The sequence below is a fragment of the Entelurus aequoreus genome, linkage group LG12, assembly GCF_033978785.1.
Source record: "Entelurus aequoreus isolate RoL-2023_Sb linkage group LG12, RoL_Eaeq_v1.1, whole genome shotgun sequence".
Classification (NCBI taxonomy): domain Eukaryota; kingdom Metazoa; phylum Chordata; class Actinopteri; order Syngnathiformes; family Syngnathidae; genus Entelurus; species Entelurus aequoreus.
In genome coordinates, this window is record NC_084742.1 from 32161952 (window position 1) to 32169451 (window position 7500).

The following is a 7500-nucleotide window of genomic DNA, read 5'->3' on the forward strand; positions in this document are numbered from 1 at the left end:
ATTTTAAACATTTAACTCATTCCTTTACAGAATAAACACATTTGAAAAAACAAGTGTAACTGTACTTATTTGCACAAAAGTTTTAACATTGTATTTCCATGGCATATTGCATTGTAACTAGTTCCACAGCACTTTCTAGCCTGTTCTTACCTTATCTCATTGATCTCATCTCATACCGAATGTGTGTTGATGTGTGCGTACACATGAAAAACATAACAAATACATGAACATAACAATGAACACAGTTGGTACTTTTTAGATGTCAGGGCCCTATGCAATATGTACACATATTCTTAATATACTATACATTTTAACTGACCTTTATTTGACTATGTTTGTCTTTTTGTAGGTGGCTAAAATACGCGGTGCTGCTGACCGCCGTCTAACATTACGTTACTGTGTGTGATACATTGGCTAACGTAACGTTATGCAACCCGGGCCTGCTTAAAAAAATCACTTGACAAAAAGTATGAATAAGGTAACAAACTGCAGTGAACGCAACATATTGCCGTGTTTGCAATGACGTTATAACCATAGACGTCTTATAAGTAGACGCAGCATTGGCTGCTGTGACGCGAGCAATTTGGCCGCCATCTTGAAGTGGTGATGAGGAGCCGGCGAGCAGCCTGAACTGACAGTTGACAGGTAGAAAACAAAGATGCCGGGCTGGTGTTCAGCGTTTTCCTGCTCAAATGAGCGGACTGTTGAAAATAAGACTCGGGGGATTAGTTTTTTTTATTTTTTTTATTTTTATGGATACAAAAATCAAAGTGTTCAGAGCAATTGTTGTAACAACTTTGCTATATGGTTCAGAGGCATGGACAGCATATCAAAGACACATCACAGCACTTGAAAGGTTTCAACAGCGATGTCTACGCCAGATGATGAATATTAAGTGGCAAGATATGAGAACAAACATCAGTGTACTTGAACAGGCCATGCTTCCCAGTGTAGAGAGTACAATTGTTAAATACCAACTACGATGGACAGGGCATGTCGTACGGATGAATGACGACAGACTGCCAAAACAGATGTTGTACTGTCAGCTAAATGAAGGGAAAAGAAATGTTGGCGGGCAGAGAAAACGCTACAAGGATTGCTTAAAGAAGACTTTGAAGCAATGTGAAATAGATACTACATCCTGGGAAGACCTAGCAAAAGACAGAATAACATGGAGAACTGCAGTCAGTGAAGGAGTGACAAAGTATGAGGAGAAAAGAACATCTGTGATACTTGAAAAAAGGAGGAGGAGACTGGAAAGAAGAGTCATGCCAAAATGTATATTACCACCTGGTCTGATCTGTCCCATATGCGGCAGAAACTTCAAAGCTCGTATTGGCTTGTACAGTCACTACAGAGCACATCATTCTTAGGGACGATGGAACCCTATCTTCTAACAGAAGAGGAGCCAGCAAGCAAGCAAGACGCAGCATTGGCTGCTGTGACCAGGGGCGGATTAAGAAATTTTGGCCCCCTGGGCCTGACATGGTCTTGGCCCCTCAACCCCCCGCGCGTGTGGGCGCACACACACGCACGCACTATGCAAGAAATACTGTATACTGTGAACAGACATGCACACTGTACTGTACAGAAGAGTGCACATACTGCACACACACTATTAGGTATACCACACAGACACTGACAAGCACAGGTTTCACACAGACACAGGGGGAGGGGATAAATGGCCTAAAAATAAACATTTTTGAAAATGATTACGCCCACTTCAGTGATGGTGCATTGGGTCATTTGAGAGATATTATGTATTGGAAGTTGGTAGCTATCATGAAATAAACCCCCCAACCCACCCAAAAAACTAAATCGGACATGATTTTTGCCCCCTTTTCCTCCCTTCTATCATTAAAAATAAAATAATATCTTAGGAAAACACATTGGCATAACGGCAGCTGTGCAGCAAATTGAGGCTCAAAGTCTGTATCTATTTGTGGTTAAGCTTGAGGAGAAGGAGAAAGGTAAAATGATAACATGCATCGGAGAGCACCACAAAGAAAGGTGTAGGCCAGTTCATGGTACAAGGGCTGCATGCAGGTCAAGATAGCCCATTTCCAAGAATGCTATAGTGGCTGGACAGGCACTGGACATGTCCTGAACTCAGTGTCAGACGTGGCTGCCGAATACTTGGATGAAGTGAAGCAGCTGACAGATCTCATGCTGCCCCATCTGAAGACTGTCCTGGCCAGGCAGAGGATGGATGAGGAGACCTTCCCAATGGACCCTGTCAGTGAACAGGCTAGTAACATTGATGGCACCCCTGTGCACAACATTGGGATGGAGAGACAATGTGGCAAGGTGGACTACAAACTGAAGAAGTTGGGCACACTGAACGCAGTCAATAGGTCAATAATTTTACAGAAGAGCCAGGAGCTTCAGAGGTTTCAAGGCAGCAGCACAAGCAAAAAGGGAGGTTGAACTCAACTGGAGTAAATTCATGAAGGCAAAATTCGAGAGTAGGGCAGATGAGAAACAAGAGATGGCTCAAAGAAAGGAGACTAGACATGCTGGACACACTGAAATCTTTTGATGGCCCCTTCACGATAGTGGGGAAGTTGAAAAGTTCCTTGTGGATGAAAGTCTGCACAAGAATGCAAAGCTGCAGAGAATGAAGCTTGAGGTTCAGTTTGCCAGAGAAAGCACCAAGCTTCTGCCTAAAGTCAATCCTATCTTCACAATCCAGGTGACACTTCCCAGAAATGGCAAAAGTGCAATTCTCCAAGTCATAATGGATACTTAGAATTTTATGGTGGTGGTAAGTATTCATGAAAACAGGTAGCCTAACATTAGTGAATGGGTGAATTCTGGAAATAACCTAAAAATCTTACACAGTGCACCTTTAAGCAAGGGGTTTCTTTCGTGCTTTCAATTTTGCAAAATCATCCACCACATCATTGAAGTCCAACTCTCTTGTCAGCTCACTCTCAATTGCCATTAGAGATAACGCATTTAATCTTTTCTGAGTCATTCTTGTGCGCAGCTCATTTTTTACTCTTGACAAAAGAGAGAATGAGCGTTCTCCCTCACAGTTACTGACCGGTAGAGTGAGAAAAATCTGTAGCGCAATGTATGTATTAGGAAACGTAGGCTGTAGTCCAAAATGTATTATTGTTTTGAGCAGTCCTGAAGGGGTCCTCTCCTCATCAGTGTTGTTGAGCTGTATAAAAGATTTGAACTGTATAAGCTCCTGTCCAAGACTTTCATTGAGGTCAGATGGGTATGATTCAGTGAGAATCTTGGCCTTGTGAAGGACTGAAGCATTGGACTCTGTATCCAAAGAGAAAAGGACACTGAACAAATTGTTCAGATGTTTGTAGGCCTCCAGACGGTGATTAAGGCTTGAACTCAGTTGATCAATAGAGGCAATAAATGTCTCTATTTGAAACAGTTGCCTTCCCTCAAGCACAACATCTGGGGATGCTGATTCATCAGCAAACTTTTTACGTTTCCTCGTCCATTCAGCCCTGTAAGATGGGGTGCCACCCAACATGTTTAAGGCTTTCTGCTCAAAATGATCAAATAGATCTCTTTGGGAGAGAACAAAGGTGCGCAGAGATTCCAGCAATCTAACTGCTGTACCAAGGTCCATGTCTGCTTTTTGAAGTTGCAGACTTGTGGCCTGAAATCTGGACAGAACAGTGTCCCAAAAGCCTGCCATGAAGGCCATCTCAAGTGAATCCAGCTTCCGCACTAGACTGTCAGCTTCAGTTCGTGTGTCTCGTTTCTCTGTGTCATCAGTGGAAATAACCTGTAGTGCTGCTTTTATTTTACTGTAGTTCTGCCACAGTGCTTTGGTAGATTCTGCACGGCAACTCCAACGCGTGTTGGATAAAGCTTTAAGTGTGAGATCTATGTTGGAATTGCCAAATACCCTGTCCCATCGGTGTGTGGATGCAGTTGTGAAGTTGTAAATAGACTGAATCAAGTCAAAATACTTAGAGACTTCATTTCCACATCTGTCAATGCTGTTGACTCCCACCAAATTCAAAGAGTGAGCTGCACATGGAATATAGTGTATTAATGGGTTGCTTTTCTTTAAGTGAGCCTGCAACCCATTATACCTCCCTGACATGTTGCTGGCATTATCATAAGCCTGCCCCCTGCAATTTGACAGCTCTAACCCTAGATTTTCCAACACAGACATGACACAGTTAGCCAAACTTTCACCTGTATGGCTAGTAATGGGCTCAAAACCCACAAAGCGTTCAACAACACTGCCCTCTTTGCTAACAAAACGGAATATGAATGTCAATTGGTCCACATGAGATAAATCTGGGGTTGAATCCACAATGATAGAGTAGTATTTGCTTGCTTGCAGTTCATCTGCTATAGCCTGTTTGGTTTTTGCACCCATCAATTCAATGAATTCCTCACAAATGGTGGAGGACAGATATGAGGTATTACCTCGACCCATCTGCCCAAACTTTCTGATGTGATCCTTTAGAAAGGGATCAAATTCAGCCAGGACCTCCAGAATACCAAGGTAGTTCCCATTGAGAGGAGACCCTAACGATTCATTTTTACCCCTAAATGCAAGGCCCCTTTCTGCAAGGAATTTAATGACTGCAACAACTCTTTGTAACACCTGCCTCCAATAGCTGCTCTCTGCCTGAAACTGTTTGAACAGGTCTGCATCAACTGTGGCACCTTTGGCGCGGTTCAAGACTGCTTGCATGCAGGTTATGTGCTCAGCACTTCGCTCATGTTCACCAAATCTTTCTGAGTGTTTCCAATCACAATAGCCTGTCACAAAAGAATGTGTTTTTGGGGAAAACAGTTTGCATGCAAAGCAGTAAACATTACCAGTAGAGGGAGAGTACATCAGCCACTCTCTTTGTACTCGTTGTCCATTGGGCAAGTGTGAAGTAAAATGTTCATTGTTTAGGCATCGGGTTTTGCCTCCTAGCCCACTGTTCCTCACAGAAGCTGGATAATGGCTGTGACGGTTGTGAAATGATTTTGCACCTCTTTGAATAAGAACTTCCTTCATTGACTCAGTGAGGGTCTCAGCCCATTTAGCGGGATCACTAGGTAGAGTTGTCACTGTAGATGGTGTTGAAGAAAGATTCAGCTCATTTTCTATGCTGTCCAGAGGTGCAGTGACCTCACATTCATCCGAGCAACTGGCTACTGCTGAATTGGTTGAATCATAAGCATCAGAAGCATTTGGTTCAGTGTCTACACTTGTAGTGGTCTCAGGATCTTGGGAGCTACATGCTAGCTCAGGTGCATTGCTAACCTTAGCTGAATTTGCAGTAGCATTTATAGAATTGCTTTCAGCAGATGTCTTTGTACTGAAGAAGCTGGAGATATTTGGAACACTCTCAAGTAAAACTGATTCCTTTTTTTTCTTTTCTTGCTGAATTTTTTTTCTAGCTCCTCCACTTAAACGTTTATGATCCATATTTCCCTTCTTTCTTTGCACATTGGCTCTTTGCCTATCACAACAGATAAACCAACTATGTGTGTGTGTGTGTGTGTGTGTGTGTGTGTGTGTGTGTGTGTGTGTGTGTGTGTGTGTGTGTGTGTGAGTTTGTTTGTGTGTTTATGATCGGTGCTGCTTCCTTCAAGTGTGTGAGGTGATTTAGAAAACTAGCAACCCAGCATCAACACTCCAAAGCAGAGAATAACAGCTTACTAGCATAGACAATTGAGAGCAGAGAATCAACTGATTCGTCTGATAGACAGCAGGAGAGCAGAGTGGTCAGTGATGATCGAATCAAGAAAATGTCTAAATGGCAAGGGAACAGACTGATTTGTACTGAGGAGAAAGAGAGAGAGCCAATTACAGTGAAATATATTCCAAAAGAGCCAAGTGACTAGCTGAAGGCAGGGACAAATGCCTTGGAGTGACCAACAAGAGTGCAAAGTACCAAATGGCAAAATGTGGAAAGACCAACAGGCAGATCTGCTTTTACCTCTTATCTTCACAACCAAAAAGTTGCTAAATGATGTTTTCAGTCGCTAGCCAGGTATGGCCAAAAGACGCGAAATCTAGCGGCAAAGTCGGTCAATCACACTGACAGTGAAACAAATATTTTGAAAAGATAATAATTGTACACCTTTGTGCACTTTAGTCTTCTATCTAAATATTTTCACAAAGGACACCAAGGCAGCTTGCTAGCTATGATGGGAGCAACAATGTCTGATAGACAGCAGGAGAGCAGAGTGGTCAGTGATGATCCAATCAAGAAAATGTCTAAATGGCAAGGGAACAGACTGATTTGTACTGAGGAGAAAGAGAGAGCCAAGTACAGTTAAATATATTCCAGAGCCAAGTGACTAACTGAAGGCAAAGACAACAGCCAGATACCTTAGCAGAGACCAACAAGAATTCAAAGTACCTAATAGCAAGATGGCGAGACCAACACAATAAATTGTATTAGGATTTAATTTATTAACGTTAATCTTAACAGCCAAAAAGTTGCTGAATAATGTTTGTAGTCGCTAGCCAGGTATGCCCAAAACAAGAGTCGCTAAACCTAGCAGCAAAGTTGCTTAATTGCAACACACTCTAGGATTCAGGGGAATTAAGGATAATAAAGATATTAATTGTACAACTTTTTGTACTTTTTTTCTAGTTTTTTGAGTCGCCAGCCATGTATGGCCAAAAGTCGCTAATTGAATGCCAACGTTGCTTAATCGCCAACACACTGGGACTCACTGAAGGACTGACTGAATAAAAAAGATAACTAAGATAATTGTGTACTTTTCTCTTCTGATATTTTCTCTAAGGACCCCAAGCTATCTGCAAGCAGCAATAATGTCTGACAGACAGGAGAGCAGAGTGGTCAGTGATGAATGGCAAGGGAACAGGCTGATTTGTACTGAGGAGAAAGAGAGAGAGAGAGCCAATTACAGTGAAATATATTCCAAAAGAGCCAAGTGACTAGCTGAAGGCAGGGACAAATGCCTTGGAGTGACCAAGAAGAGTGCAAAGTACCAAATGGCAAAATGTGGGAAGACCAACAGGAAGATCTGCTTTTACCACTTATCTTCACAACCAAAAAGTCGCTAAATGATGTTTTTAGTCGCTAGCCAGGTATGGCCAAAAGACGCGAAATCTAGCGGCAAAGTCGGTCAATCACACAGTGAAACAAATAATTTTAAAAAGATAGTAATCGTACAATGTCTTGTACTTTTGTCTTCTTTCTTAATATTTCTCAAAGGACACCAAAATGTCGCTATCTGCAGGCAGCTTGCTAGCTATGATGGCAGCAACAATGTACCTTAGAGTGACTGACCAACAAGAGCTCAAAGTACCTAATGGCAAAATGTGGAGAGACAGACACAATAAATTGCATTAAGATGAAGAGAACTGTTGCTATTATTAATCTTAACATCAACCAGAAAGTCGCTAAATGTCACCAGCCAGGTATGGCCAAAAGTCGCTTAATTGGCCACACACAGTAACAGAGAAACTAACAAAAAAAAGATCATAAAGATAATAGTTGTACAACTGTGTGTACTTTTGTCTTCTTTCTAAATATT